At 42.1% G+C, this 11,447-nt stretch overlaps 1 non-coding gene across 1 annotated transcript; it reads left to right on the top strand.

Annotated features, from left to right (window-relative positions):
- Positions 1-2,643: 2,643 nt before the first annotated feature.
- Positions 2,644-2,786, top strand: LOC141583094 (U4 spliceosomal RNA). The gene has a single exon (XR_012515847.1). It is a non-coding gene; the product is annotated as a U4 spliceosomal RNA (small nuclear RNA).
- Positions 2,787-11,447: the final 8,661 nt, after the last annotated feature.

Below are 11,447 nucleotides of genomic sequence, written 5' to 3'. Positions count from 1 at the left end.
ATGGCCGAAAATGGTGTTAGCAAAGGGCAGTGGGGTGGGAGTTGGTTTTACAGGTTTGGGGTGGGCAATGGAAAGTTACAGAGTAAGATCAGTTACAGTGGTGCATAGCAGCAAGGAGTTTACATGACCACAAGTTCAGTTACAGTGTCTGCTGCAGTGAGGCAGAAAAGCAGTTAAGATGAAAGGATGGGTAAGGGGTATTAACATTCATAAGAACAGTTGAAATGGCAGGATTGGTTGAAGGACTTGTCCAGGGAAGCTCCGCTGGGTACTCAGAAACAATGGCGAACAAGGGGATGGGGTGTGGGGGAGGGGGCCCAGGGAAGGGTGGGAGAGGATCAAGAGGCAAGCAGTACTTCAGACTTTTAGGCTCCAGGTTTGTATACGGAGACCTGACACGAGGTTCAAGCAATTTCCTGCCTCAGTCTCCCAAATAGCTGGGATTATAGGTGCCCACCACCACGCCCGGCTAATTTTTGTGTTTTTAGTAGAGACGGGGTTTCTTCATCTTGGCCAGGATGGTCTTCAACTCCTGACATCATGATTCCTCTGTATCCCAGAGTGCTGGGATTACAGGTGTTAGCCACCGTGCCTGACCACCTCGTAGTCTTTGTCCGAAATACAGGGGCAGAGGTATTCTTCCCAGGGCCATCCATGGTCCAGTGAGACGAGTTATCATTTCTCTCAGCAGAGTAATTTGGACAAGAGAGAGGCTCCACAGCTGTCCTCTTTCCACAGTTGCTAAGAGCAATTGTGAATGAGACTGGAAAGTAGCCCAGGTGGGAAAGTGGCCGTGTGCAGGGAGGAGGTGACCCAGTGAGGAAGGAGGCCCAAGCATCTAAGGTCACCCCCCTGCTTGACTTCTACACTGTATTTCAATAGAAGTAAAGGCTGGCCGACCGGGCACCACCTTATAGATCACAGGCATAGTGTGGGGGAATCTTTCTGGAAGGCGTTGTTTTAACTTAAATGAGTTCAAGCCCTCACTCCACACCTACGCCATGGACCAAGACCCTTTCCCATGTAATTTCTAGAACTGTAAACCCAAGACCCTTTCGCGTGTCATTATCTGGAGTTGTAAACCTATGTAGCCGGGCTTCTGATTGTTAGAGGAGTTTGGCCCTTAGGCAGTTATGCCGCCCTTGCTCCAGAGCGTCCTCTGCTGGTGGCCATGGGCACTGCAGGGCCCTCGCGCTCACAGCACTGGTGGAGGACGCGCGCCCTCTGGTGGCGGTCCCTCTGTACCACTTAAAGTCGGAGCGCAGATGTACGTTTTACAGCTGATGGAAAAATTCACTCAACATTGTCTTTGCACTTAAAATCAAAACTATCAGAGGCATCTTAACTGTACTGATTTTATTTTAAATAAGATCTTTAGAAAAAAAGCTAAATCTGGGCAGGTGCAGGGCTCATGAGTGTAATCCCAGCACTCTGGAAGACCAAGTCGGGATGATCACTTGAGATCAGGAGCTCAAGACCAGCCTAGGAAAATACTAAGATCCTCATGTCTACAAAAAATATAAAAATTGACTGACATGGTGGCTCGTGCTGGTGGTCCCAGCTATCCAGGAGGCTGAGGTTGCAGGATTGCTTGAGCCCAAGAGTTTGAGGCCACAGTGAGCCAGCCATGATCATACCACTGTATTCAATCCTGGGAGACAGAATGAGACTCTCTCTCTCTCTCTCTCTCTCTCTGTCTGTCTGTCTCTCTCTCTCTCTCTCTCTCTCTCTCCCTCCCTCTTTCTCTCTCTCTCTCTCTTTCTCTCTCCCCCCTTCTCTCTGTCTCTCTCCCTCCCCCCCCTCTCTCACTCTCTCTCTCACACACACACACACACACACACACACACACACACACACACACAGACTATATCTGTTGGATTATGTATTTAGGGATTGATCATCTTTGGTTATAAAATATTTATGGTTGCAGGAACAAGTTAATAACTAAAGACCCAAAACTTGTAAAAATATACAAATACTTAAACAAAAAACATTCTTAATTTAAAAATAAATTTTAAAGATAATAGTACACTCATAAATTACTGTTAAAATCAATAGTAACAAAGAAAAATAGCAATACTAATAACCTGACATCACAATCCTTCATAAGAGACAACACTATTATTTTTTTATTATTTTATTTATTTATTTTTGAGACGGAGTTTTGCTCTTGTTACCCAGGCTGGAGTGCAATGGCACGATCTCAGCTCACCGCAGCCTCTACCTCCTGGGTTCAGGCAATTCTCCTGCCTCAGCCTCCTGAGTAGCTGGGATTACAGGCACGCGCCACCATGCCCAGCTAATTTTTAGTATTTTTAGTAGAGACGGGGTTTCACCATGTTGACCAGGATGGTCTTGATCTCTTGACCTCGTGATCCACACGCCTCGGCCTCCCAAAGTGCTGGGATTACAGGCTTGAGCCACCGCGCCCGGCCTAACACTATTCTTAATAACCTATATAAACAAACATTAAGTAATTCTGTTTGTACGTTAATGTGCTGGGATTACAGGTGTGATTACTTAATGTTTACATTAAAGTTTACATTAATGTAAACATTAAGTAATCACACCTGCAATCCCAGTACTTTGGGAGGCGAAGGAGGGCAGACAACCTGAGGCCAGGAGTTGGAAACCAGCATGGCCAACATGGTGAAACCCAGTCTCTACATAGCCAGTGAGGTTTACCTGAGGTGCGATTATTGTTAATTGAAAACTTTTTCCAATACCTCACCATGACGACTGGAAATATAGTCAGCATTGGCAATATTTATAAGTCTCTACAGGGTTGGAATTTAAAAAATTAAATAAAAAATTAAAATAAATTAAAGTGGAAAAGAAATACAAAAAAAAAAAAAATAGCTGGATATGGTGGTGCACACCTGTAATGCCACCTACTTGGGAGGTTGAGGCAGGAGAATCCTTAAACCCAGGAAGCAGGGGTTTTAGTGAGCCAAGATCATGTCATTGTAACAAGAGTAAAACTCCATCTCAAAAAAAAAAATTTGTTCTATAAAACAGGTGCGTTCCTTCTCTTGCTTTCTAAGGACTCCTTGCTCCGTCACTTAGTAGTGGCTAATAAACTCACTAGGCTGTGACTTGCCATAACTTTCATTTCATGTGAGATTCAAAATTCTGTTGCTGGGGTCTGGGACAAGACCCCTCTTCTGGAGACAAAATTATACTAATCCTTTTCTTTTCTTTTCTTTTCTTTTTTTTTTTTTTTTTTTTTTTTTTTTTTTTTTTTGAGACACAGTCTTGCTCTGTTGCCCAGGCTGGAGTCAAATGGCATGATCTCGACTCACTGCAGCCTGTGCCTTCCAGGATCAAGCGATTCTCCTGTTTCAGCATCCTGAGTAGCTGAAATTACAGGCGCCTGCCACCACACTGGCTAATTTTTGAATTTCTAGTAGAGACAGGCTTTTCCAATGTTGGCCAGAGCAGTCTCAAACTGTTGACCTCAGGTGATCCACATGTGTCAGCCACCTAAAGTATTGGGCTTACAGGCATGAGCTACCTTCCCTGGCTGGCTTGTAACCTTGGTGATCACTTGGATATGGAGGCTGGAGGAGGAGGCGTGTCACGCAGGTATCACTCTTGGATTACCACCTCAGATATTAGGCGCAAGACGTTATTATTGATTCAAACACTGAGAGCGCCAGCAAACAGCTCCAGGTGGTGTTGGAGCAACATGATGTTTTCTTTTTTTCTGTTTCTTTCTTTCTTTTCCTTTTTTTTTTTTTTTTGAGACGGAGTTTCGCTCTTGTTACCCAGGCTGGAGTGCAATGGCACGATCTCGGCTCACCACAACCTCTGCCTCCTGGGTTCAGGCAATTCTCCTGCCTCAGCCTCCTGAGTAGCTCGGATTACAGGTATGTGCCACCATGCCCAGGTACTTTTTTGTATTTTTAGTAGAGACAGGGTTTCACCATATTGACCAGGATGGTCTCGATCTCTTGACCTCGTGATCCACCTGCCTCAGCATCCCAAAGTGCTGGGATTATAGGCTTGAGCCACCGTGCCTGGCCACAACATGATGTTTTCATGAGCGCCTGGGTGCAGATGGGCTGAGGCCTAAAATGGTGTCAGACCTAAGTGAGGGTGAGACTGGGATTTTCTAGACTTCTGTAAGTGGGACGTGTTCCAGTATGACGTAACTGCTCCATGGTACCTAGACAGTCTCTCTCCTGATCTTCAGGGTATCCTTGTCTTCTGGTCTGTCCTTTTCTGGCTTCTGCTCACTTGCTGACCCATGCTGCTGGTGCATGTGGTCTTGTACCTTGGGATCAACCCTGACGAGGGAGGAGTTATCCCCCAAAGTTTTCAGGCCCCAGGGATAATCTTTCATTAGGGAGAGTAGGCTGGCTGTTTCTTCTTTGTTAGGCACAACTTGGTTTTGCAGGTGCAGTGGGGTGCCTCAAGCCGAAAGCTTGACTCCTCATATGGGCCAGAACCCATGTGGCCGTTTCTGTGACTTCCAGGCCACATTGAGGCTGAGAGACAGTATTATCTTGTCACTGTTCTGCATATGTTTGTGGATGCCTTCTCTGTGTTGGCAGATCTGGGGGTCCACCAGATAGGATTCTGTGAAGAGATCTCAAAGGTCGTTAGTCCACAATGTTTATCACATGACTTCCACAATCAAAAATAAATAAAATATTGATGAATATTTAATAATAAGGTTGTTGGTGCACCTGTGCTAGGCAGTGATTTAGTTCCTTGAGACATGAACGAGTTGAGACAATCCTTTGCCTTAGAGTTTTGCATCTGTATGTTCTGCTATCGAGAGCTGTGTGTGTTAAAATGTCCGATTTGTCAGGCGGGATCTGGGCTGTCTGTAAGCTTAGTTGAGGGGAGGCTGGTGTCAAGCAAGTATCCAGTACACTCTCAACATCCCAATTCTTCTCTACCAATGTTCCAATTCTAATACTGAAGTGGAGGCCCTCAGAGTGACTTAAGAGAGGAAGTAGTCACTGTGCTCTGTGGCTAGCTTGTTTGGGAGCATACATTGTAAATCCTCTCCAACAAAACATTGGAAACAAGTAGTGTTTCAGCTTGAGTTTCTCATAAATGGCTTGCAGTCATATAAACCAGAGCATGTATACCACAGGGCAACATGAGGGTCCCTCTACCACTCTTTCTCCCAGCACTCTAAGTGGGCATCTGCACAGAATAATGTGTGCAGCCTCACTGTGTTAAAGTCCAGTTCTTTGTGCTTGGAGTGCCATCAGGGAAGGGCCCTTGACTTGGAAGGTTACCGAGCTGCTGTGGAGGGAAGGAGGGGGTGTGTGATGCTGCTTGGTCTGTGTCTCACTCTGTGACAGGAGGCATGAGATAGCCTTGGTCTTATGAAGACCTTGGGTGTCCCAGCTCACTTCAGCCCTGAGTAGCCTGATGCAGGTGCTGGGCCCTGGTTCTGGAGGTGAGAATATAGCGAGGGCTTCCACTGCAAGGCTGGCACAATGGGCGTTTGAGTGCTTATCTGGGGACTGCTATGGAGTCCTGTGCCAGATGCAGTGGTGCACAGCTGGGAGCCAAGGATCCCTGATTCTGCTGGAGAATCTGGGCAGATGTAATAGGTAAAGGTTAGTGGTAGGGTTAGAGGTTAAGTTTAGGGTTGGTGTTGGGGTTTGTGGTTTGGGGTCAAGGGTCAAGTGTCAGGGCTAAAGAGTAGGATGAGGGATTGTGGTAGGGGTAGGGGTAGGGTCACAGGGTTAGTGTTTAGGGTTAGAGGTTAAGGCAGTGGAGGTGAGGGTAATAAGCAGATTACTAAAAGCAATTCTGCTTCACTTCAATAACAACCTTCTCCAACTCATTTTGTCTCCACAAACTTATTTTTCCAAGAAGAATCCCAGGCTTCTTAAAGCACCCGGTGACTTTTCACACCTTAAATCTGTGAAATTCTGTATTCTTTTGCTGTATGCATAGTTCAAACATACAAGGCAAGGCAAAGCCAGACGCCTTCCTGAAGGGACCTGAGAAATTTCTCTCTTTCTCTCTCTGGACCAAAGTGAATTCTCTGGACCATCAGTGCTAACCTTCAAAAGCCAACCCCGTTGTGAGATCTCCTTTAAAACTATTGTGGACCCAAGTGTTTATATTCATATGATATTAATTTAGTATTTATATTAATATAAGAGAGCACATTTAAATCAGTCTACGCCACATGTGCCTCTGGCTTATTGTCCAGTTAATTGTCACCTCAGGCTAAACTTTGGTTTCTGTCTCTCATTTTTGTCAGAAAGAATATAACTGATCTCAAAACATCTAGTTTTATTTTAGGGACTCGTGATCCATCTCCATTCCTCCCTTTTTTTCTCGCAATCTCTGTGGAAGTCCTTTAATGTGAACATTTTGACCAACTTCACACTCCCGTGTCCACTGTCAGCACATTCAGACTTATTCAGACAAGGCTGTCTTCTTAGGCCAGGAATTTTTTAGGGATCTTTATTTAACTGTGAGATGGTTGGCGTTCCTTTGACTCACTGTATCATCCCAGAGTTCTTTTCCTTTTAGGAGCCTAGGAGGGCAGAAAAAAGAAGTAGGTGAACAATTAAACCTCCTGAGTCAGGAGAGAGTCCCATTGTGTTAAGCAATATTGCTGAACATGGTATGTAGTAATCCAGCAGATGAGCCACGTGGCTGCTGATCACACATGCCCACTTGCTGCTGTGAGCTCAGACTCCCTCACCATTCATCTTTTCTATCTCTGGAGGGAATTATAAGGACCATTTATTAACCTGTAAATCATAGAGAGTTAAAGGTGTCTCCCCAAAACACTGAAGACAGAATGAAAGGTGAGGAGTGTTAGCCACACCTCAGAAGTGCAGAAAAATCTCTTGATGTGGGTTATTGGAGAAATGCAGGTCTTTTTTCTTTTGGAAGTCTCCATAGAATGTGATCAAGGACTCTGCCCATTCTAGGATGAATAATTGGTATATTAGACACCCTCAAATATTTATCCCAAGCCTCCATTTAGGGTTCTTAATGAGTTTGTTCAGCCATCACAGTCTCCAATGCTAAGTAGTACACTGAAATCTCTCCACAGTCCAAATTAGCATTGTCTTTTAAAGTTGAGTTTATCATTATGCTCACTTGACATATCTTATGTATCCCATATGCATGCTAATAACACATTGTGCTCACTGTTACCTTTGCAACAAGACTTGAATTTTACTTAGCCTGGAGGATTGTACTTCACATGTCCAGACACAGTTCTGACTCATTCTTCAGCCCTGCATCAGTCAGTGGGGGCTAGGTTAAAACCACGGTGACAAATAACCTCCAGGTTTCAGTGGTTCAAAAATATTCTTTCTTATTTATTTGCATCTCTTCATGGGTCAGATGAGTTGTCACTTTGTGCCATGTTGTCCTAACACAGACATTGAGAATGAAGGAGGTACCATCAATACCCCATTAATCTAGAAAATACAAAAAGCATGCTGGATAGAACTGTTTCTTGGAGATTTCTCCTGAAAAAGTCACATATCATCTCTTCTCACCTGTGATGGCAAAAAAAAAAAAAAAGAAAAAAAAGAAAGAAAATTATATGGCCATGCAAAAATTTAAGTAGGTGGGATGGAACAGTCAGAATGCATTCATCAAAAAATCAACTGAAAATATGTGGAGAACAGAGCCCTTGATGATAGTGAATGCCAACATGCATTCCTGACAACACAGTGTTGCTACCCTTCACACTTCTTCTGTCTTGCAATGTGTTGGAACTTCTTATCTGAAGCCATATCACTTAGAGGGACTGCATAATATATAATGATGTCTCCTTTAGGATGTCCTTAAATTCAAGGAAAGAAGTTAAGTAATCAAAAAGCGTTTATGGATACGGCTGTTTAGCACTAGAGGGTAAGATTAGATATACATTGTAGTAATAATAATAGGGTTAGAATTGGGGTCTGGGTCAGGGTCAGGGCTGGAAGTGTGGTTAGAGATGAGTTCATGGTCATGGTCAAGATAAAAGTCAGGGTCAACATCAGGGTCAGAATTATAGACCAGGGCATGGATCAGGGTTTAGGGTCAGGATCAATGTCTAGGGACAGGGTTAGAATTAGAAGTTGAGCTTTGTTCTCCTCAGGACCACCTGAGGAGAGGCCATGTCTTTGGAGCACCTGGTAGCGTGTCCACAGTGAAGACTAAAGTTTTATTCTCCTCAAGTCTCAAGTCTGACCTGGGGAGATGTGGCTGCAGGCCATGTGAGGAAGATGAGGAAAAAGCTTCATGTCTGCTCCCCGTGTGCAGAGGAAGGAACTCTGACACTGGCTTTACTTTCACACACTATATTCTACAAGTCTTATTTTCACAAGCATCCCTTGCTTGAGGCTTTGGCTGCTCATCATCGTAGTGTGCCCTTACATATTGTAAGATTTGGGCTTGTTTTGGGGGTGAGATCTACATGTAGAGAAAGGAGAAACACTTAGAGCCACCATCAGGACAACTGAAATGAAAGCTGGGGGTTCGCAGGTGCCTTTCAAGTCACCCCAAGCCTGGGCTGGAGGAAACATGTCCACCCCCTGTAAATACTTTTATTCATGTTTTAATTACTTATTTGTCTTATAGCATTAAAGTAGTCAAAACAGGTGTATTAAAAAATGTAAAGTAGGCATATTAAAACTTGCAACACTATTTAAGTTTAAATATATTATTCATACCAATCAACATTTTTTGTTTTTCTTGTTGAGAAAGTCTAAGGTTAATTGGCAGTATAGTTTTAGTAGTAGATAGAATAATGTGTGTTTTACAAATGTTAACATCCTACATTACATGTATGAACCCCAAAAATCTGAGACAGGTCTTAGATTTTTTTAGGGAGTTTATTTTGTCAAGTTTGAGGAGCCCCACACCCGTAATGTATCCTCATGAGGTCCCAACAACATGTGCCCTAGGCGGTAGGAGCACAGCTTGATTTTACACATTTCAGGGAGACATGAGACATCAATCATTATGTGTAAGATGTACATTAGTTCAGTGCAGAAAGGTGAGACAACTTGAAGAGAAAGCCAAATTGGGGGCTTCCAGATCATAGGTAGATGAAGATTAATGGTTTCATTCTTTTGAGTTGCTGATTACCCTTTCCAAATGAGGCAATCAGATATGCATTTATCTGGGTGAGCTGATGGGTGACTTTGGAAATAATGGGAGGTAGGTTTGCCCTAAGCAGTTCCAGCTTGACTTCTCACTTTAGCTTAGTGATTTGGGGTCCCCAATATATTTTTTTCACAAGGTCTAACATGCTTTCCTATGAACATTAATTATTCATTATGTATTTTATTACAGAAACAAGGCAGATATATATTTTTAAAGTATCAACTTCATGACCTAAATAATTACATAGAAGTTCAACTAAATTTGGAAACATTCCAGAGTTTGGGTTTCCAATAATTCTTTGTGATTATTTTAAAGGTAAAGTATTTTTTCCCCATAAAACATAGAAACATCTAAAATCACTCATAGGATATCCTGCCAATTTTGTTTCTCTAGTTTCCTCATTTTCTGCAAAGCCTTGCTGAGGAAATTGACTTTGAATAACCCTTTAAACTTTTGTTTTAGAAAATGTTGTGGTGAAACATTGAATTATCATGGTCACAAGTTCGGTTTATATTATTTTCTTCTTTGAATATTTTTTCTTAGTGGCCAATATTTGATTCTGATGTATTATGACTAAAAGGTAGACACTGGAAAAAAATAAGACCAAGAAGAATTTGGAATAAGTGATCCAATCACAATGAGTCAATCAGCCATTGGAACATATTTTTACAAAGTCAATCTTGTTAAAATATTTATCCATGAATTGAAATTGAATCTGTAAGGTTACTTTTTTTCCCCTGGTCTAAAGTGAACATCATTTTAGAGAATTAACCAAGAACACATCCAAAGTACAAGAAAAATATATGAAAAATAAGTTTACACATATGTAAAGCCAATACTCATGGTGTGAGGCATTACCTCCACCTTCTAGATGACTGAGTGTCTACATTAAGTATTTGGAATTCTTTTGCAAAGGAGATTTCTATTCAACTCCATTTGTTTATTCATCTACACATACAGATGGAGACACCTAGGTAATTACTTGAAGTTTCAGTTAGTATTAAACACTGCAGCATTATGTTGAACAGTTCATTCCTGTGTTGGCCAGTAGTAGCTCTTTTTTACTGGCTCCAATTTTCCTTTTACATATTTCAATTTTTTTAGTACTTACTTTCTGATACTTCAAGATTATCCTGGCTCATATATTTACTGTCCCAGTTCTAGTATCAGACATTTCTTCAAAGAGCCTGATTCCTTTCAGAATGGTAGGAAAACTTATATCTGGCTGCTGAGTGAGCACATTATCTCTTATCTCTCATTAGCAATGCTAGGAAGTATATGTGTGTATGTCACTTACCTATACACACCTAGTTAGGAAGGTTTTGATGTGGAACTGTATGTATCTTTGTTAAACTAAACACAAGTTTATGTTGATGTCTTCACCTCTGATCTACTATCACATGAATCTTTCTACCCTTCTCTCCTTGCTAATTTATAACCTCCCACTTCAACTGTGAGGGAACTGGTTCCTACCATCTTCAGCTTATATAACTCATTGTCTGATTCCAGATACAGATACTGTGGTTTTACAATTGTTCACCATTATCCCTGTTGGAAAGAACTTCATAAAATGGAATCCAATGATGAAGTATAGTTTATTTTCCTTGAGCCTACAGATTTTATTCATTGTTAAAGAGATTAGGTCAGCACCGTTTCCCCTACACCTTCAGAGAGTTGTTTTGCACATTTGTGACTTAGTCCATTTTGTGCTTCTGTAACACAATACTTGAAGCAGGGTAATTTGTAAGTAAAGAAGATTCATTTGGCTCACAATGCTGGTGGCTGGAATGTCCGAGATTGGGCAGTTGCATCTGGTGGGGCCTCAGCCTTTTTCGCCTCATGGTGGAAAGTGGAAGTGGAGTAAGGGGTGTAGCAGAGATCACAGCAAGATTGAAAGCACGAGGAAAGCCAAAGAAGCAATACTCTTTTGGCGATCTACTCTTGCAGGGATTAATCCATTCCTGTGAGAGCAGACAGAACTCACCTCCATGGGAGGGCATTAATCTATTCATGAGGGATCGATTTCCATAATCCAAACACCTTCCACTAGGCCCCACCTCCCCACACTGCCAACTTGGGGGTCAAATTTCAACATGAGTTTTTGCAGAAACAAACCACATGCAAACCATTGTAATTTGTAACATAGTTAATTTTTTTTTTCACATTATGGATTCTGTGCTGGGACACTTCACATCTTGAATAATATTACTTAATTTGAATACAGTTTGTTTTACCCATTTAGTTGTAAAATTCTGTAATTTTTTACAAAAGGATACTGGCAGGTATATACCATTAAAATATCATATGGAACACTTAAAACCCCCACCTCATGTAGCCAATGGCTTCCCATC

Source organism: Saimiri boliviensis, chromosome Y, assembly GCF_048565385.1.
Source record: "Saimiri boliviensis isolate mSaiBol1 chromosome Y, mSaiBol1.pri, whole genome shotgun sequence".
Taxonomy (NCBI): Eukaryota; Metazoa; Chordata; class Mammalia; order Primates; family Cebidae; genus Saimiri; species Saimiri boliviensis.
The sequence above is the reverse complement of the archived record's forward strand: the minus strand, read 5'-3'. Positions and strand labels throughout refer to the sequence as shown.